We start from the raw sequence: 22,480 nt of genomic DNA, 5'->3' as shown, positions 1-22,480 counted from the left end.
GTTTCCTTTAAGGTGTGATGAGCACGCTCAACAATGCCTTGTCCTTGAGGATTATAAGGCAAACCATGAGTAAGTTGCACTCCCATAGTAGAACAAAAAGCTGTAACTTGTCTGCCAGTATAAGCAGGTCCATTATCAGTCTTAAGGGATGCAGGTGCACCCCATGCTGCCCATGCCTCTAAACAGTGAGTAATGACATTATGTGCCTTTTTTTCCGATAAAGCAGAAGCATGGATAATTCCAGAGCACGTATCAACGGAAACATGCACATACTTAAGGTTACCAAAGTCAGGTATATGTGTCACATCCATTTGTCAAACAATTAATGGCTTTAATCCCCGTGGGTTTACTCCATAATTAGGGGGATGAAGAAATGTGACACAATGGGGACATTGTAATACTATCTGCCGAGCATCCGCTCTTGAGATGGAAAAACACCTGCACAGCGTTAATGCATTAACATGGAAGTTTTGGTGAAACAACTTAGCCCCCTCTAAGGAGGAAGCCAAGCATATCAATTGACCTCTAGTGGCTAAGTCCGCACAGGCATTCCCCTGGGATAACGGACCAGGAAGAGAGGTGTGAGCCCTGATATGCATTGGATAAAAAGAAGCAGTGCGGTTAGAGATAAGCTGTTGAAGCTGAGTAAAGTAAACAGACACATTGTGGGCATCACTAATAGTTCCCACGGCCTCCAGGACTTTTAGTGCTTGTACCACATAGCTGGAGTCCAAAATAAGATTAAAAGGAAAAGAACACTGTTTAAAAACTTTAATAACAATTTGTAGTTTTACCCATTGTGGATTTCCAGGAGCAAATTGATGCTGGATAGGGGGAGAGTCATTAATTACGTAGGCTCCCATTCCAGACTTGGAACCATCAGTAAAAATGTTAACAGCCCCCGTGTTTGGGCATGGAAAGTTCTCCTCGAAACACCCCCACCGTACGGCGGCGGGTCCGGAGGATCTTTTTTTTTTTTTTTCTTCTTTCTGAGCTCCTGTTTATCTTTGTTCCCTTCTCCCATAGTTAAACTCCCTAGCTGCAGAGACAGTCTCCCGAGCTCCTCCTGCTCATCCTCCTCCTCTTCTGACCCACTTTTGCATGGGAGTGTGCGCAGTGTACTGAGATTTGGATACAAGCGTTTCCTCCCCCGTTTTTCGCTCTGCACATTCCCTTCCTCCTGAAATATTTCACTCCGTGCCAGAGACAATCGCCTCCTCCCCTGTTTCTCGCTCCGCACACTGCCATCCTCCTGAAATACGTCACTGCGTGCCGGAGATAATTGTTTTCTCCCCTGTTTCTCGCTTCGCACACTCCCACCCTCCTGAAATACCTCACTGCCTGCCATTTTTGATCTTTCTTCATGTAATTGCTCTAAAACTTCTTGTCCTTTAGTAAGTGCTTCCTGACATCTGCCATCTGCGAGGCAACTACGGATCATCTTCCAAAGGGGTATCACCCCACCCTCTAATATGCCCTGCTCAGAAGCAAAGTCAAGATCTGTGCCTAACTTATCCCAGCTAGGCAGAGTAAGGCTGCCCGAAAATGCGAACCACGGTGCAGCAATATCTGTCTTCTGTAAAAATCTCTGTAAAGTACTACGTTTCACTTTTAGGCCCTTGGAACGTAACAGGTTATCTAGGGCCAGGAGAAGCGGACTTGAAGATACGGCACCCATGACAAAACAAAAGACACACAAAAAACAAAAGTGAAAGTAAGAGCGAAAGTACACAGTGCAGCTGTAATAAGATATAATGCTCTCTCTGGCTTTACAGAGGAGCTGCCGCTTTGATAGCGGGTCCCAATTACCTAGGACTAATCTCCGCTTTGACCGCTGGTCCCAATTATCTAGGACTGATCTCCGCTTTGATAGCGGGTCCCACTTATCTAGGACTGATCTCCGCTTTGACCGCGGGTCCTACTTATCTAGGACTGATCTCCGCTTTGACCGCGGGTCCTACTTACCTGGGACTAATTGGTGCACCACCCCTGACTGCTGAAAGTTCTGGTTCCCGGGTTTTCAGCACCACTTGTCGTGACCCCTTGCCCGCAAGGAAGATGCAACTCAGGAATCTTCTTTCAGCAGTTTATTCAGGCCCTTGATATTTCTTCTAATTCCTCTCTCGTCGGATGCCCCTCCCAGCCTTAATAAAGCATCCCAAGCCCCAATGTGAAGCTGCCACGTGGAACTTTCTCACAGGGTGCTGAGAAACCATGCACCAACTCTCCCAAACAAGGAGTTGTTTGTTACAGACCACAGTGGAGCCAGCGCCATCTTGCAATGGCGACCATAATCTGCAGAAACGGCTCACCACAGAGAACCCTTAGATGCTCTTAGAAAGACCCCAGTCCTCTCTTCCTTTTATTTCACTCAGCATTGCTCTCTCATTCTGGCTGCCCACAACATTGTTCTCTGTCTCTCTCCCTCTAAATTATTAATTACTTAATTCAAGCTTAATTAGGTATATATGATAGCAGAACACATTTTGATTCATTGTATATAATTGCATCACAACATTTCATTTCTCTGGTTGTACGCAATATAGCATTGCACCTTATATGCAGTCGTACATGCACTTAGGGTAGTGATGTCCATCTCATTCCACCATCTTTCCTTCCCCCATACCCCCACCCTACCCCACCTTCCCCTTTGTCCAAAGTTTCTCCATTTTTCCCATGCTCTCCCCCCCATTATGCATCAGCATCCTCTTATCAGAGAGAACACTCAGCCTTTGGTCTTTTGGGATTGGCTTACTTTGCTTAGCATGATACTCTCCAACTCCATCCATTTACCTGCAAATGCCATAATTTTATTTTTTAATGCTGAGTAATATTCCGTTGTGTATATATACCACAGTTTCTTTATCCATCCATTTATTGAAGGGCATCTAGGTTAGATCCATAGTTCAGCTATTGTGAATTGAGCTGCTGTAAACATTAATGTGGCCACATTTCCATAGTATGCCATTTGTAAGTCCTTTAGGTATAAACCAAGAGTGGGATACCTGGTGAAATGGTGGTTCCATTCCAAGTTTTCTAAGGAATCTCCAAACTGCTTTCCAGTTTGGTTGAAGCAATGTGCAGTCCCACCAGCAATGTATGAGTGTGTCTTTTTTCTCCACATCCTCACCAACACTATTGTTTGTATTCTTGACAACTGCCATTCTGACTGGCACGAGATGAAATCTTAAGAGTAGTTTTAATTTGCATTTCTCTAGTTGCTAGAGATGTTGAACTTTTTTTATATATTTATTAATCAATTATGCATCATCTTCTGAGAAGTGTCTATTCAGCTCTTTAGCCCATTTATTGATTGGGTTGCTTGCTTTTTTGAGTTCTGATCCTGTAGATTAGTGCTCTATGGCCCACTATTGTAGTCAGTCTCTTGAAGATACCTTCAACTCGCTCGACTCTCTTTTCCTTTGTCTTAGTTTCCTTTTAACAATCCAATTATTCATTCTGTGGTAAAACCAGCAAAGGCCGGAGAACCTGTGGCTCCACTGGCTGGTGTCACTGAACTCATGTCCTTCCAACTGCAGGTGCACACTGGAGCTGCCTGGTGAAGTTGCTGCCAGTGGCTAAACAATCCACATATCCACTTTCCTCAGGAATGATTTCACGTCTTCACTTCTTTCCTCAAATCCCCAACTCTTCTCCTCATCTTCTTCTCTACTGATGCTGCTGCTTCCTGTTTCATGGAGGAAATAGGTTCAGAGACTCTTCCTCCACAAGCACCCTCCTAGCACCACGGGTGGGCTTGGCTCACCAGTGCCCAAGTGGGTGCAGCTCACACTCCCACCCAAAGCAAGCCCCTCACTTGGTTCTAGATGCTTAGTCTCAGCTACTGTGCAAGCTGCTTATTCCCTGTGTCCGCCTCTATTCTCTCTGCTAGATCATTCCCATCAGCATAAAGCTCTGATGGGATGCCTCTCTACAAAAGGAAGCCTCCTCCCTGGCCCCAGCTGTCAATGCTCTGTTTTTCATTGTTCTTACAGCCAGGCTCCTCACTGCCATTAGTTTCTGTTCACTGTCCCCCTCCACTTGTAATCTTTTCCCAATAGAATTTTATTTTCCTTACCTGTTGAAACCACCTTTATCAATGTCAACCAGAAGGCTTTTAATGTCTCCCATTGTCATTCCAATGACTTAATTTCTGCCTTGTGAAATTCCAGCATCAAGGCTCATCAAGGATCATCAAGGCTCAGCCCTCACCTAACATCAGCCTTTGGGAACCTATCAATTGTTTGTTCGGATGTGATTCTCACAATCCTTATCTGTAATTATGAAATTTAAGCTGCTAAGAAAACTGAAATGGTTTTGAAATTCCTGACAGCAAAACCAGATCTGAACACTTTAGATTCTTTATTTAACCTACTCAGTGGTGATACTGCTACATAACAACATAGAAAACTGCTGTAATTAATACCAAAGTCAAGCTTCAGACCCTCCTTGGAGTTGTTACATAATATACAGTTTATGCAGCTGAGCACATCCAGCCCCAAGGAATCTAGAAAAACAGTTATGGACCTGGAGTAGAAATCTAAGATTACATTCAGGAAGATAAACTTATTTGTAACTAGGCATGTTTTGATCATATATTAGCTTTGCAAAACAATGTTATTTTATGGGAATGAAAATAAACATTGGTGTTATGTTTATTTATATCAAATAACATCTTTAAGATAGTATATATCTTAATTTTGCATGAAACATGCAATTTTTAGTTATTGTATATAATTTAGGCAGATAATAATAAATAAACTTGTCAGAATCTTCATAAAACACCTGCTTCAAACAGTAATACTTGGAGAATTATTATTTATTACTAAAGGGGAAAATCTTTATAGAACTATAATTGTATTTTTGCATAAAAACAGAGTAATTTTGTTAAGCATATGATATTATTCAATAAAATATTTTGTTATCATTTAAGTTTACAGTATAAAATGCAAAATCGTAAATGAGAACTTCAATTGCTCTATTCAGCAGGCATATTAATCTAGCTACTTTCCATAGTGCTACAAATATTAGCTCTTTTAAATTGTCAAATTGTCTATATAATAGGCAATACTGTAATCTACATTACAGACAATGAAAGCAAGAAAAAAAAGGTAAATAACTTGTCCAATGTTATTCATGTTGAAAATAGATTTGGTTCAAAATAATATGTATGTCCATTGTCCTAATCCAAAGCTAATGGTGCCACAGTAACCCACGAATACTGTTATTTTAAAATAATTTGATTTAAAATAATTTTAGATATAAATTACAATTTGCATGTTAGATCTATCAACTGTGAAATCAAAACTAAAATTGTGTGATTTTTTTTGTATTACTTCTCAGTGAATAAAACTGGTCATGGTAGACTTTCAAATCATTACATTACTTCTCAGTTAAAAGACATACAGAAATGATGCAGATACCAATGCCATGACAATAAATTGGGACTAAAGAAACTTCTTCCATCAATTGACAAATGTACAGTTATGTTTTAACCATACTACTATTGAGTAAAACTAATTTTCTTTAATTATTTAAAGTTACATGGGTAGTAATTAATATATTTTTAAAATTATTTTAAAAGGGGTACATTTTTATATCTCAGCAATAATCCTTTATTTGTTGGGGAACCTAATTGGAATAGAAGACAGATATGAAATACATATTCATGTGTGTGCTTTCATATATTTTTCTCCTCAATTTTTTACATTGAAAAATTTCTAACCATAGAAAACTTAATAGTAGTGATTATTAATATTCACATACATTCCACTCATATTCATTAGCATTTTGCAATCTTTGTTTTCTGAGGCATTTAAAAACAAGTTTTAGATATTATCACTTATCAATTCCCTAAGTCTTTGGAATGCACTTCCTAAGAATAAGGATATATTCTTGTATAGCTAAAATATAATGATTATATCAAAACATTTAACAATGATGCCATAAGTTTTTTATATTAATAATAATTTTACAACATATTCAAATTTTCCCAGTAAGATCTTTTATGGGCTTTTGTTTGCATATTTATTTATTATTTTTCAGCTAGTGTTCAATAAAGATTGTGTGTAGAATTTAATTGTCAGGTCTCTTTAGTCTTCTGAAATCTAGAACAGTCCTCTGGCATTGTTTTCCTTCGTGACATTGGGATTTTGAAGACTACCTACATGTTAGTTATTTTGAAAAAAGTTCCCATATCTGTATTTCTCAAATTATTTCTTGATTAAACATTTTTGTAAACAATTATATAGTTTTATTATATATTTCTTCATGGTATTATATCAGGAGGTATATAATGTCACCTTGCTCCATAATTGGTGACACTCAGTTTGATTGGTTAAAGTGGTGTCTACTTTAGTTAAGTAATCAGAGTTACAACTCATTGGTAGGGCACTTTTATAGCATTCATGAGGTCCTGAGATTGATTCCAAGTACAACTAATGTTAAAGAGATTTTGCATCACTATGACCAAAAGATCTGACAAGAACAACTTAGAGGAGGAAAAACCTATTGTGTCTCATGGTTTCAGAGGTTCAGTCCATTGTTACCTGACTCCAAAGTTCTTGGCCCTAGATAAAGTAGAACATCAAGGTGGAAATGGGTGGTGGAGTAAGAAGGCTCAGGACATGAGAGAAGGAAGGAAGTTTTACAAACAGGAAATGACGAACAAGAGAATCTTGGAAATTGGGAAGAAAGAATAAAAAGGAGAAATATGAGTATATACAAGGGATTTTTATAGTGGTTTTTGAAACAAAAATTATATTGCTACTGGACACTCAAAACAATAATATTTAAAAGTAAGAATGATAAAGGAAATGAAGCAGAAGTAAGGTGTCCACACTTCACTCAAAGTGGTAAATGTTGATACTTATACAACAGTCTCCTGGCTTTGAGGAAACACATGTATATATTAATAGAAAGAACAGTCAACTAGGAAATTATGCAAATAGGTGGACTTGAAATCACTATAATTATTGCAAGATGATTGGAGGAGGGGGTAGTGTTTTCAAATAAATGGTGCTTGGACAACTGAATACACACACTCAAAAGAAATTAAAGCTGTTATTTTTAATTTTTGAATCTTAGTGTAGCAGGTTAAAATACTTATCCCATGGCTTATATTTTGCTTGGCAATATGTGTTTTATAAATCAGCAAATAATTACCTGGACTTTCTATTTCTTTTAAAATATCAGAAAATCTATTAATTCTCACATGGCAACAGTTGGTAGGTGCAGAACATAGTGCCTCCTCTTTAAAGTGAGTGTTGGAGTTTTCAGGTTTCCCACACTCACTTGGAAATTTGTTAGTGAATTACCACAGGTTGTTTCAGAGAGATTCTATGACTCTGTTATCTTTGGGGAAAATATTAGTTGATCTGTCCATTGATTTGCATAACAGAATACATGAATGAAAAAAATTGTAAATTCTCTTTACTCACCACAAACAATGGTAAATATTTCTTCAGCTTGAAGATGGAGCCCAAGACTAAAGGATTAAAACAACAGCAACAGCAGCATAATAAACTTCTGGCAGCCATGCTTTCTCAGGATTCCTTTGAGTCCATCCACAGCCCTACTCTATCTGTAACAGAAGAAGGCATTGACAATGAAAATGATGCAATGGAGTTGCTGGGTAACTTTAAAAATTAATCATTTATCTCTTTCTTTTTTTATCTTGTATGGTAAAGTATGCAGTGGTTAAGTGGTTTTTGACAAAGTTTTGAATCATTTTGTCTTAGGAAAAAGAGAACATTTAAACATATACTTTAGATTAGACTAAATGTAAGAAACAAATGTTAAATGTAAGAAACAAATTGAAATCAGCTAAGCATGTGAAATATTTATTAGACTTTTTTTTGTGCTTTGTGTATGCAGTACTTTGCCTTCCGATACTTAATCAAGCTTTGTTGTGTGTGCAACTGTGATAACAATTCAAGTCTGTCTGCTTTATTCTCTGATTATAATTCCCTTGATCACACCTATTATCCTTAATACACATGCAAAGTACACATTTCAGTCCTCATCTCAAGATGTCCCTCTGTTATTTTAAGGATGCTTTAGAAAAAATAGAATAAAGTTGAAAGAGGCGGTTAGTAAATTATTGTTTTATGTGTTCCATAAATGACAGGAACATTTGCAAAGATTTTTAAGTCTCTTCAGGGTCATTACTTTCATGAAAACTATTAATCTTGTATATATAGGATATCTTTTTATATGTATTAGTGAAGCATATGTATGTTTTGCTCCTGTACACATTTCTCTTATTTTTTCATTTATTGTGGCACAAGGGATTGAATCCAGGGCCTTTTGCATGCTAGGCAAATGCTGTACCACTGAAATACACCCCTAACTCCCCCACACATAGGTAGTTTTTAAATTGAGCCTCACTTTTGAAAATCATTTTTTCAAAAGAAGAAAATGAAATTTTATTTTAGAGAGTTAGCCATCTGTAACACAATGTGTTTTTAATTCAGTGATATCAATTTGTCCATATAAATATTTAAAACAATTTCTGAATTTTTTGTGACAAGATACTACTATATATAATTGGAAAGAGAAAAAATAAGGTAATACTTTGAAAGCTTCACATAAGTTTTACATATAAAATATGGAGTTCCAGGGGGAAAAAGAAATGTTCTAAAAATATTCTTTTCTAAATCACATTTCTTGATTTAAAGAGTCATTGGTAGTAAAGTACTTTCATTATAATAAATAATGCATGTCTCCATATTTAGACTTCAGAGGTGTTTTTACACAGTCAATAATGGCAGGTTCAAAATGGTTCCTGGTATAATAACTGCATGTTTTCCACCATTAGGGAGGTTGTACAGTGGCATTTTTACTTCATTTGCAATGAGTAATCTTTCTTTTTTGCATTTTTTAAAGCAACTAAGTCTTTCTCCTCACCTCTAAATCATTAGTGTGGTACATGTGCCAGATGTAGTCACAGTATCTGCATTTAACTTCTATTCAACATTCAATAAACATTTATTGAGCACTTATGTGCTAGTCTGAGCTTGTTCCTGGGGATATAAAAGTAAAATAATAATTGTCTGTTTGCAGGAACTTTGAACTCAAAGTACTCAAAATAAAAATGTAAATACATCACTCTGGTGGTGTTTTCTACCTGCAATAATTGCATATAAACGTGACATTTAATGCAGAATTGAGGGACAGTGATCAGAGAATGTGTCTTAGACATGCTGATTCCCCTGGTTAGTCCTGAAGGACAAGTAGGAATAAGATTAATGGGTGTAGTGTTGTCATTACTCCTGAAGGTTTGTTCACAGAGATATGGGCTCTTCTGTGGCTGGTCCTCTGTGTTGGTCAGTAACAGTGAAGGGTATGAGATGAAGGGATTCTTGAAGGAGACACAGGTTTCTTCTCAGAGCTGGTAACCCCTACATCTCAGCTGCTCTGTTATGATGTTTCTTGTTTTCCAACTAGAGGATTGGGTTTTGGAGAATATTTAATGATAAGCAATTCATAATTGTCCTTTGTTAATTCTTTTTTTTTTCACTTAGACATTTTAGTCTGTATACTGAGCAAGTTTAATATTTAAGTTTGGACTTTCTCTTTGTAATCCCACACATCTCAGCACAGGTTACTGGTGGAAGAATAATGTTCATTTCTAAGTTATAAAGTTTCCCTGTGATAACATGGAATGTTCTAACTCCACTGGACTATTCTCCAAATAGTACCATGTACATTTTCTTAGTTTTGAAACTGTTTGTAGAGTAACATGCAAAATACAAATGTTAAGTGCTTGAAAATTTATTTGATATCAAATTTTAGGACATAGGACTATTGTAAGATGCAATAGAGACATGTGATATTTCAAATATCTTTTTGAATTTATGATATGTTGTAGAATGAGCATGCTAAAACTTATGTGTTTTCAAGAGTTTATATCCTGATGTATATCAGGATATAACTGGCTAAAATTTTATTTATCATGCATGAGAAGCACTCTGTAAACCTTATGAGGTAATGCACAAGTGAAAGGTATAATTATTACCTAATATTAATATAAAAATGATTATTTCTCAATAAAATTGGTTGATATAAAGGGAAACATTTTTTAGTTGTAGTAGTAGATATTAGCAAATCTGGAGATTCGTGTTTCAGCCAAGAAAATATCTAGCATTGTTAATATATTATTGATTAATAGTTAATTACTCATTTGTTTAATTGTATATATGTGGATTTCTTATTTAACTGTTTTAGGTATATGAAAATATTATACGTGGCATCTATAATTTTTAAAATAGAATAAGTGTTCTCTGTAAGATTGTTTTAAATACTGTCTATAGATCCATATTACAAAAGTAGATTAATATAATATTAATGCTACCTATCTGGTAATAAAATAGCCAAACTTGTAGAATTTTAATACACAATAGTTTTAAACACCTTGGAAACTGATTCTGTAATTATGAGACATTGAATAATATATCTGGCATATAACCTCAAAACATGTAGTTCTCAACCACAAAACAAAACATTCTTAAATATTTATGTTGGGAATTAATGGCCACAATGAGTAAAATATTTTATTAAGAATTTTTCTTAAAAATTATTAAAATCTAGACAGGCATAGTGGTGCATGCCCATAATCCCATTGATTCAGGAGGCTGAGGTAGGACAATCACAAGTGCAAAGACATCCTCAGCAACTTAGAAAGACCCTAAACAACTTAGTGAGACCTTATCTCAAAATATAAAAAAAAAAAAAAATTGAAAGGGCGGGTATGTGGCTCAGTGGTTAAGTGCCTCTGGATTCAATGCCTGGTACCAAATTTTTTTAAAAAGATGTATTGAAATCAGTTTTTTTAAAATATGGTGACAAGGAGTCATAATAGAAAAAAAACGTAATTTATAAAAATAATATTTATTCCATTCTTCTCAAAGAAAATTTTTAGGGGCCTCGTTAGATTAAAAAATTTTTCAGTTTGTAAATTTGAGCCAATTTTTATTACATTGCACGAATTTATCATCTTATTCTAGTTGAAACTCAAATAGCTATTATGTGTTTGAATTTTTCCATGTGATTTATTCTGATTTTTATACATTTTTTAAATCCTCAGAATTATATTTGACAGATATAACTAGCATTCTACAGATTTTAGTATGAAATATTACTTGTAAAAATTTTTAGGCTTTCTTAGAATTAATGCTGAGGCATATATCTAAAAGTCACATTCCAAAGATGCTTAAAAATAAAAACATTTGTCATGCTTTATGTTTTCCATCCTTAGCTCATAATTATATAAAATTAAAAATATATTTTCAACCCAAATAAAGTTATTACAAACAGATATCACCTGTTTTAAAATGAGTAATCATGAACAGTTTATAATTATACAGATTATTTTGCTGAATGCAGTCATTGAATTTCTGTAACCTCAATATCATGCCAAATTTTGTAAAATAAAAACTTAATTTGTTAGAGGGACTCATTACCTTAAGGCATTCTTTTGGAAAGTTGTTTTACATCCTGATCAACCTTTCAGAAAAAGAATATTCACTGTTGTTTTTTTTTTAAATCAAAGACCCCTTAAAACAAAAATCTCCCCATCTTTGCAAATTAAGAACTCACATTTCACTTAGTGAAAAATGAATGTATTTTCTCAATGATGTCAAAATAAAAAAGGGAGGGGACCCTAAATGTTTTCTTAAAAATTTTATATATATAAAACTGTCTGTCTATAATTTAAGGTATATAGAACAGCCTGAAATATAGAGTACCATACAAATGCACTTTTGTCAATTTTTTTTCTTTTGAGTATTGATGAATGGAACTATCAGGATGACAAAAAGAGTTGTCACTTTAAAATGAGGATTAAAAGATTCTTGACAAAAGTGTGAAGATTTTGAAAAATTAAATCTGTGTATCCTTCAATATTGTCCATAAGACTGCTGAAAATCTTTATTGGGGGTAAAAATGGGAGTTCATAATCCACTTGAATCTAATATATGTAATATGAGATGTCAAGAGCTTTGTAATTTTTTAAACAACGAATAAAAAAAAAGACTGCTGAAAATACTATATGTAAAGTTATTCAATACAATACAAAAATGATTTAATATAGAATTAGTACATACTGGAGAATAACATACCCCAACATGTGTTGTTTTAAGATATAACAAATTTTTAAGAACCATTGAAGTTAGTGCTCTAAATCTCAGATACTGATAAAATAACTTCCAAATTACCTCAATCTGAGTAGGTCTCACCTTGAAATAGATGATATTCTAAAAAAATTCCAGTAATTATTCTGACTGTTGATGACCACAATTAACCAGATTATTGAAAATCTACACATGTACTTTTTTTTTACTTTTCACTAAATTAATCTGCATTTTTTAAAAAATAGGACTTTATAAAGAGGTATGAAAATATCTTTCACATGCTAAATAGTGTTTTCTCCTGGTAAGTCCGTGTTTTACAGTAACAGTCCTATGAATTGTTCCTCACTACAGAGTTTTCACTTATGTTTTTGAATCCTAATTTCAGCTGTCTTTGGTGCCATCTCTGCCTGCACAAATGCCAAGTGAGTGCAGGTTGAAGTGTGGCCTTTGAGGAGCTGAACATGGCCCTGTGCTTGCCTTGCTATAATCCAATGATGACATTTGAGAAAATCCATTCAAACACATTCATTCAGCAAGTATCATGCAACTGCTCAGTAAATTGCACTAGTTCATACTAACATAAAATACTAGTAATAATGCATCTTACATTTTCTAATAACCATGACCTCTTTGGGGTTTGAGAAGAGGGTGAAGAGGGGGAATGTTTTTTCCATTGAGACCCAAATAAGTTGTAGCTTTCTGACAGCTCTCAATTGTTCTATTCATTCACTCACTCATTCATCCATTCACAGACTTATTAATTTCTTAAATGTGTAACTCTCACCTCCAGAGTAACTATCATTATGTTTATGGGAGTTCATATTTGAACAAACATGGAAGTTTTGACTCCAGGAAGGTAATTTTTTAAGATTTGGTTTTCTTACAAATCATCTGGGGAGCTCATTTAAGTACATTGTCCAGTGCTCCCTGCCCCCATTTTTTTTGGTTCATTACATTTGGATATAGCCCATCAATCTACATTTTTTCTACAGGAATGTCCTCCTCCCTTTCTGTAGATTCCATTGCAGGGGATCTGTAGAGCATTCAGAAACCCTAACCTAGTATTTATATCCAGTGAAAATTTTTGTTAGATATAATGTACTGGAAGTGAAGAGGATATTAGAAAGTCTATTTTTTAAAAAAAAAGATCATAAAATAGAGGTTTCTGAGATAACCAAGCTCTTTCAAAGCTGTCCTGGAAACAATGAAGTCTTGCTAACAAACTTTCACTAATGCAGTTTATATCACCTTTTTATCCCTCTTGCTGATATATTTTTACAAGATCATTTGCTTGTAGTAGAGGACTTATGAAAGTTATAAATGATTCTAGCATAAACCTGAGAATTTTTTTTTCTTTCTGATTCTATTTTATCATCAGATCATATTAAAATCTTACCACATTTACTGTGCTTTTCTTACATGTGACTCAGCTGTCCTCCTCATAGCCTTGTAGGTGGATTTCTGCTTGGCAATGTTTTCATGTTGCATCCTATTCATTGTTTAATTCTGTTTCTTGTCAACAGAGAATCAGAACATTTGCAAATATAACTAATGTTTGGAGGTAGAGATTGCCCTTTAAATAAATATAATAGCTCATTGTATTACATGATTTACTTTTATGGAGTTTAATAAGAAATGTTGTGCTTTTTTTCCCCTGTAAGTTTGTTTTCCAATGGTAAAAGTAGATTAATATCCAGAATTAAATCAATAATTTACAAATAAAACCTAAATCCATAAACAAACTCTTGCCAATGTCGCTTCATCTCAACTGTATACCAGGTGAAAATTTCTTTATTTGTGAGATAGCTGTTTGTCATATATTTGTAGTTAGTAGAGTTGCTTATTTTAATATATGCTTATCAATTTGAATAAGTTACATATTGACTCATAGCAATGATAGTGTGCTTTATCATGTTTATGCTACTTTTCATTGAGTATTTTGGCAGAGCTGCTGGGCCACCATGTGATGTGGTCTTTGTGGCCTGTAGTCAAAGAACTGGGCTAAAATTCTAAGACCCAAGTCCAGCCTTATTCCTTTCTCTGCTAGTTTTAACATCTGAGCTACAAGTAATTACTTTAAATACACTAGTAACAACTTATGACTCTCATACTCCAAAAGAAAAATGTTATACTGATAACATTCCCTGAAATGTTGTATTAATTTTGGAAGTTGAATATTCCCTGAAAGTGCTATTATTTTTTTTCTTTTTGTCATGGCTAACAGGAATATTGAAAAAAAATGATGCTAGATTTTATGCAAAAATGCTTTCTTTCAAATAAATTGATATTTCCTAACCCACCTACATTTCAGGTAGATACAAGCAGAAGAACAAAAGAGTTCCTTTAACTTTGTGCAATTGCCTACTGACAGTAAAAATTTATGTTTCTTAGGATATAGTTAAAGAGTTGGAGAGAAAGCATGTGAAGCTATAAATGTATTTGCCTGCCAAAATATTTAATAAGTAAGTACAAAGTACTCCATCTCATTTTTTAACATGGATATTCAAACAAAGGTAGACATTTATGTGATTTGGTTTTGGTGTAGAGCAAATTACTCTACTGTCTTTAATTTTCTTGCTTATAAATGTAAATTTCTAGGAGAAAAGAAAAATGTTTTGTGCCTATCCATGTGTCGATATGAAAAAAGTAGAAGTTGGGGAAGCAATAAGAGGAGGAGATACAAAAGCAAAAAAGTAGAAATTTGTACTCTATGTTTATATGCTTCTGTGTAAATAAAGTCATAAATATGTTGAAAATATTTAAGCTTTAAAATTATATTGGTATCATATATATTGATATATGCTTTCCAATTATATTGATAAATTATATTGATATTATAATATATATTTATTTTCACTTTCCAATTATATTGATACATATGCACATATTTAAAGTAGCACAATTATGATTGTTCTACATTAATACACTGTATAAGCAAATATCAACCAAATTCAAAAGCAGTGTTAAATATTGTTAGGGTTTTGTTTCTTTTGAAATAAACTTGCCCTTTTTACATATTTAGTAAAAAGGTGATGTTGTATTTCAAGATGATTTGTTTAGCTACGTTAATGATTTTCATATAATTTAGACAAATCTGAATTTTAATGGAAGAGACATTTGAAATGGTGCAAAGTCCTAGTTTTATTATATTTTTTCTTGGTTGAATATGTGCAAAGGAAGTGTAATTAGTTCAGCAATTATTTGCAAATTAACATCAAATTCAATTGTTATTAAAGATATTATATGGATCTTACTGAATTATTTAAAGTGATTGTATAAATTATAGGCATTTGTTTAGATTTTTATATATGACAATATCGTTGACAACTTTCTCAACATCTCTGAATAGAAATGTTAAAATTTTTGAAGTTGAATACTTGAATATGCATTATATATGCAAGAGTGGCCACAAAACTTGCCAGTTATTTTCATCATCTGAGAAACAGTAGCTTTTGTCATAAAACTAATTCAAATCATTTAATATATATTTTATTAACACATTTAAAAAATTCCAAATGTCTAAACTGGTCCTATGTGTGAATTTCTTTTGGAGTGAAAATATGAGTTTGTTTTCAAATGTCTTATTTTCTATTATTTCAGAGAGAAATATCCTTAGAAATAGTTAATGTAGTTTTTTTATCACTCTAAGTCTTTTAATAGCAGAATACTAAGGAGTACAAAAGGAAAGAGATGACAATGTTCTAGTGGAGATAAATTAATTCTCACAATTTTAATGTGTTTTTCAATTTTTTGGTTTCTTGGGACAGAAAGAGTATTTAACCCCTTGTTTTAATATAGGCTGAGTTTGCTTGTATTATAATGAAAACTTATGGAAATATAACATAAAATTTCTTTAAAATTCATCTTTTCTAGGAGTTTACTGGTTTAACAGCTTTTCTTTTCATAAGTTCTGTCATGTTTACTTTTTAATTACTGACATTTAGAAAGAACTGTGTGTTTCAAAACTTTAATGTAGAGTAATATTAATACAGTAAAACAAAATTAATATTAATTATCTTACAAAAATAATTTTGTAGAAACACTAAATAGCAGAGTGTTAAAATTAATAAGAGAATGAGCTTTATTTGTAGATACATAACCCTTGTTTCATATTTCATTAGTGCTTCTAATCTATGATTTGAGCATAGTAACTTTCTTCCTGAAGATATCAGACATCAGAAAAATGGGAGTAATAAAAATACTTAATGAGTTTTGTGAAGATTAGATAAAATAAAACATAGATATTTCTCAGTTATTAGATAATGAATTAGAGTCAGAAAAAAATATGTTACTAAAATTTATATAATTTTATTCTAATTTCTCCCTTTATCTGGCTAGTACATGAAGAAGTATACTACTTGTAAAAAAAGTAATACCATAGGAATTCAGGGGTTTAAATATTTAGTCTTTTATCATATATATCTCACCTAGACATGCTCCTTGTATTTAGAACTTATTTCAACAAATGATTTTTTCTTCTGAATATTTGTCTTCTAAGTTCTTCTTTTTTTAATTATTTTTTTATTTATATATGACAGTGGAATGCATTACAATTCTTATTACATATATAGAGCACAATTTTTTGTATCTCTGCTTGTATACGATGTATATTCACAACAATTTGTGTCTATATATATGTACTTTGGATAATGATGTCCATCACATTTCACCTCATTGCTAATCCCCTTTCCCCTCCCTTCCACTCCCACCCCTCTGTCCTATCTAGAGCTTATCTATTTCTCCCATGCTCTCTCTCCTTACCCCACTAGGAATCAGCCTCTTTATATCAGAGAAAACATTTGGCATTTTTTGGGGGGAAGGGGATTGGCTAACTTCACTTAGTATTATCTTCTCCATTTCCATCCATTTAGATGAAAATGCCATGATTTTATTTTCTTTTATTGCTGAGTAATATTCCCTTGTGAATGTATGCCACATTTTTTTTTATCCATTTATCTATTGAAAGGCATCTAGGTTGGTTCTATAATTAGTTACTGTGAATTGTGTGGCTATAAACATTGATGTGGCTCTGTTCCTGTAGTATGTTGTTTTTAAGTCCTTTGGGTATAGACCAAGGAGAGGAATAGCTGGGTCAAATGGTGGTTCCAATTACAATTTTCCAAGAAATTTCCATACTGCTTTCCATATTGGCTGCACAAGCACTCTACCAACTGATCTATATTCCCAGCCCCCTTCTTCTTTTCTTTTAAGGATCACAGACAGTTTTCTTTAAAGGCCATATCATATGAGCCTACATTTTCCTCAAAGTGTTAGAACAATTCCTGCCCTGTTCTCCTATTTAGAGACAGTACCTTATTATAAATGACCACTATCCTGTTAAAATTTTTCTAATAATTTAACCAAACAAATTATATTCAGCAATATGAAATATTCAAACTTTAAAAAAAATTATTAAAAGCTAAAGCCGAGTGTGGTGGCACATGCTTGTAATTCCAGTGGCTCCAGAGGCTGGGGCAGGAGGATCTTGAGTTCAAAGCCAGCCTCAGCAATAGCAAGAGAATAAGCAATTCAGTGAGACCCAGTCTCTAAATAAAATGCAAAATAGGCTGGGGATGTGGTTCAGTGGTGGAGTGCCCCTGAGTTCAGTCACCAGTAACCCACCCCCTACAACCCACCATAAAAATCTAAAAACATGTATCTGCTTTGCTTTTATAGCATTCATTTTTGTTACCAGGTTACTGGCTTCTCTGATTAATAGTCATGGATACTCTGAGGTACTGTGTCATTGGGAAGATGGTCTCTGGTTTGTAGAATCATAGAGACTTTCTAGGCTCCATGAATCCCAACTTATAATGGGAATAAGAACTGCAGTATTGCAAGATTAGCTCAGAGAAGTAACATTTTCCAAAGCTGTACAGGCTGTGTACTGTTTTTGATTTTATAAGGCATTCTTTCATCCTCTGACAATGCAGAGAATCTGTACCCTCTAATGTAATCAAAAGTATCAAGAGATTAAAAAGGCAGAATGTTTCTTTTTTCAAGTTTCAATCTGATGTTCTTATCTTCTCTTTATGGACTTATGATCTGAAACTTTCTTTAATAGCATTGTTAGTATTTTGGTGGCTGAGTTGAGGACATATTTTATAGAAATTAATTTAAGATAGGAAACATATCTCTTTTTGCCTAATACAAAAGGGCCAAATAAGCTCTAAGCATCTCAGTTTTGATAAGAATGTGGGAGGCGTTATTCTCCACATAAAATTTTTTAACTAAGAGAAAGAAAATCCTAAGAGCATACATTAAAAAAAGAGACAGTAAATAAGATAAAAATCCCAAAAGCAATTTCCTTTTCCAATGAAGTTTAGATTATTTGCTAATGGAACTATTCCTTTTTCAGTCAAGAATCAAATATGATTGTTTCTTTAGAAATGCTGTCTTTCTTAAAACACTCTTGCTTACCATAAAGAATAATGCCATTATAATGTATACATTTATGAATTTTTATTGACTTCCTAACATACATTATTGCTTTCTCTAATAACCAGGGATTTGTAATACCTCAGTATAAAAAATGAAGGAAACAAAACAAAGCAAGAAAAGTTATATGTTTATATGTGCCTATTATTAATCTTTTAATAGCATTAATATCTTAACATTCTAAGTACCCTTTGCATTCCAGTGTTCAGATGCTTATGCAATCAGGTTGGTTTCATTGTTTGGTTTCTCTCTCTCTCTTTATCTTGAAGCTGTATGTGTCTACATTGCCCAGGTTCATCTCAAATTTCTAGCCTCAAACAATCTTCTCACCTCAGCCACCTACAGGCAAACATCATGCTACTTGGCTGATTTCATTGTTTATTACCTTCTTGACAGCAAAAACTTTTAGAAATTTGAACAAATAACTTATGCTTTGTTGCCAAACTGTTGGCATAAGTAAGTTATTATAAGCTAATTTGAAGGCCTTTTTAATATCAAAATTTCTGGAGCCAAATTTCCTTTAAAATACTATTTAGTTTTGATTATTAAAAGACAGTTATTCATGTTAAAGAGCATGAAAATACAGAGGTAAAAAATGAACAAATAAATGTTACCATGTAATAATTATTCTTCATGTTTGAGTGATGTTTTTAGATTTTTAATATAGTATGAATATGAAATAACATTAATATTTCTAATTCACTATTCACTATACTAGGTGCTTTCTGTACCCTATTTAGCAATCACAAAAATGCCATCAAGCAGGCAATCTTTTTATCTTCATGCCACAGGCAAGGAAAAAGGTCCTTGAGGAACAAAATTTACCCATGTTACATAGTTGTTATTAAAGAATCAGTTAGCTAAACCTAAATTATTAAATACTAACTATGCAACAGTGCACATTAAATACACATATATGATAAGCAAAGTTTTTATGATAAACAAACTCATGATAAACTTTTAGAAGTTAACATTTGCACCTAGTCAACAGAATGACTGACTTGTCCCTTTCCATTAAATAATTTTGAAATTAGACAAAGTATATGAAATCAACTTTTCAGGCACTTGATGAAAGACTCAGTAGAAGACTTCATCCTTCAGAAGAATGATATGAGTGATCTGAGTCCTTAATTTCACCCTCAGTTTTTTCATGATATCACATCCAGAACCAGCTTGTATGGAGGTGGAAGTGCAGTGCTGGCGAAGAGTGGGGCTCTCACAGAGCTGAGGACTTGGGCCTGCAGTCTGAGGCCTCTGAAGGCGCTGGAATTTGTGGAACAGTGCCAGGAGAAGAAGGCTGAGAAGATGCTGTTGACTGAAGTCATAAGAATGTTCCCCTTGGACTTTTGGCTGAAAACTGGTCTGCTTTTGCAGCAGTTTTTGTAAATTCTAAAAGAACTGAGGGAGGGCGTTATGTGTTTGGCAAGTGGATAGAGAAATTGAGACCAGACTAAGCTAGGACTCCTTTGAATTCCACATCTGAGAGAATGAATAAATCTCCAGGAATTCCTTGGGCATTCAGAGGAGACCTAGGAAAGTCAAATATTGAAGGCTATTCCTAAGAGTGAGGTAAAATTTAAATAGAGACAGTTAAATATTAAAGAAATTATAGCTACAAAGTTGAAGTAGATCTGCCATTACTTTAATTCCTGACAGAACAAAACTCAGCAACCCTTAGAGAAGACAAGCCTTCATACTAAGATGCAGCCACAATACTTATCATATAATACAGAATTACTAGTTAGGAAAAGAAGGATAGTGTGACCCAAAATATACCAATAAAGAAAGAATTTAATATAGAGAGATGTGAGCCCTGGGTTCGATCCCCAGCATCACTAAAAAAAATCTATATCTATATCTATCTCTCTCCCTCAAGATAGATAGAGAGAGAGAGAGAGAGAGAGAGAGAGAGAGAGAGAGAGAGGTGAAATTTGGATAACAAAAGATTTTTTAAAGAAAATTTTATACATATTTTATGCATTTAGAGGAAAATATTATCCATATTTTGTGCATTCATAATGGTAAACAGATGGGAAATATTAGCAGAGAGAATAAAACTAGAAAAAGGACCAAAGGGATGTCTAGAACTGTATAGTACAATATTTGAGGGTTTAAATATCAGTACTAACATATAATAATATAACATATTATATAAAAGGAAGGATCAAGAAAATTGAAGATAAGTAAGCAATACAGCTAAATGGAAGAGCCCAAGATAAAAAGAAAAAGTAAAACAAAATGAGAAGAACTTCAATGGCCAGTGAAACAATATAAAATATTTTATCAGAATTTCAGAAAGAAGGGATAAACAATAAGAGAAAAACATATTTTAAGAGATATTATCCTCTTTTGTTTCTAGTCTAAATTTGGTGAGCAATATAACCTGTAATATAGGAAGTTTTGAAAATGCCAGGCTTAGCAAACTACACCTAGGGCTGGGGAGGATATAGCTCAGTTGGTACAGTGCCTGCCTCACATGTACTCCAGAAACCCCCCTCCAAAAAAGAAAAAAACCTAGCCATATTACCATCCAATTGCTGAAAGCAAATAATAAAATTTTAACAAGCACAAAAGCATTTGCAGAATGAAGGCAGTATTATTAGTGGAACAGCATATCAAAAATAATTAAGGTCAAAAGAAAAGGAATGACAGCTTTAGGGTACTGAAAGAAAATAAATGTTTTCCAGATTTTTATAACTAGTAAAAATGTGATAAAAATGTGCTTTAAGGCCTGGAGATATGGCCTGAGGCATTGCCACTGGTTTTGATTACCAGCACCAAAAAAAAAAATGAAGAAGAAAAAATTCAGTAAACAAAAGCTGAAAGAATTAGTTATCAGTAGACTGTACTTGAAGAATTTCTTGGAGTCCCTCAGGATAAAGGGAAATGATCCTAGATGGAAAATCAGAACTCTAGGAAAGAATCAAGACTATCATAACTGGTAAATAGATGAGTAAATATGTATTTATTGGGGGTCTGAATTTGGTGAACAACATTACCTGTAATATAGGAAGTTTAGAAAATGTCAGGCTTAGCAAACTACACTTAGGGTTGGTGATAATTTGTTAATTATTAAAAAGAATAATTGCTTTAAACACAATTACACGCAATGTAGTATAGGGTTTATATTATATAAGGAAGCAAAATAAATGATGAGTAGCTCAAAGGATGAAAATAAATGAAACTATATATAATATTATAATTTCTACATTTTATAACAAGTGGTGCAATATTAATTATAAACAGACTATAATGTTGGGAATGCATTTCTTTAATCTCACAAGCAATCACTAAAATTAAAAATAAATCCAAAAAAGGGGCAGAGAGGGATAAGATTACATAAAGAACCAGAACCAATCAAATTTACAATAATAGATGAGTGAAAGGAAGCCTACTAGAGAAAGGAGAAGGGGAGGGAAAATGGAGGATCATGAACTGATCTCAATTTCCATGCATGCATGAGTTTGTCAGAATGAACCCAAATACTATGAATAACTATAAAGCTTTAAGAAAAGAAATTATGAAATGTTATTCCTAATACTGTTACTTCATTTATCCTATTATGGAGAAAATTAGCCATTTTAGAAGAACACCATCCTTTGATGGCTGTCATCCAAGATAGTGAAACTTTCCTGTAAAAAGTTACTATCAAAGACGAATAAAAGTAAATGCAGATATTTTACATTAGATCTTGTAGAGATATATACATACACAGAGATGCCTAATATCCTAAAACCAGCAGTTTTGTTTCTGTTTCAATCTCTTTCCATTATGTAATTGGATACTTTTTAAGGGATCTTTCTGCTTTGCATGGAAAAAGAAAAGATTAAGAGTATTTGTATTTCTTTGTCAAATGGACTAGCCTTGAAATGAGAGAGAAGATGTGTTGGGCATTATAAAATGTTTTTGCA

The sequence above is a fragment of the Callospermophilus lateralis genome, unplaced genomic scaffold (genome assembly GCF_048772815.1).
Source record: "Callospermophilus lateralis isolate mCalLat2 unplaced genomic scaffold, mCalLat2.hap1 Scaffold_65, whole genome shotgun sequence".
Lineage (NCBI taxonomy): Eukaryota > Metazoa > Chordata > Mammalia > Rodentia > Sciuridae > Callospermophilus > Callospermophilus lateralis.
Note: the sequence above shows the minus strand (reverse complement) of the source record.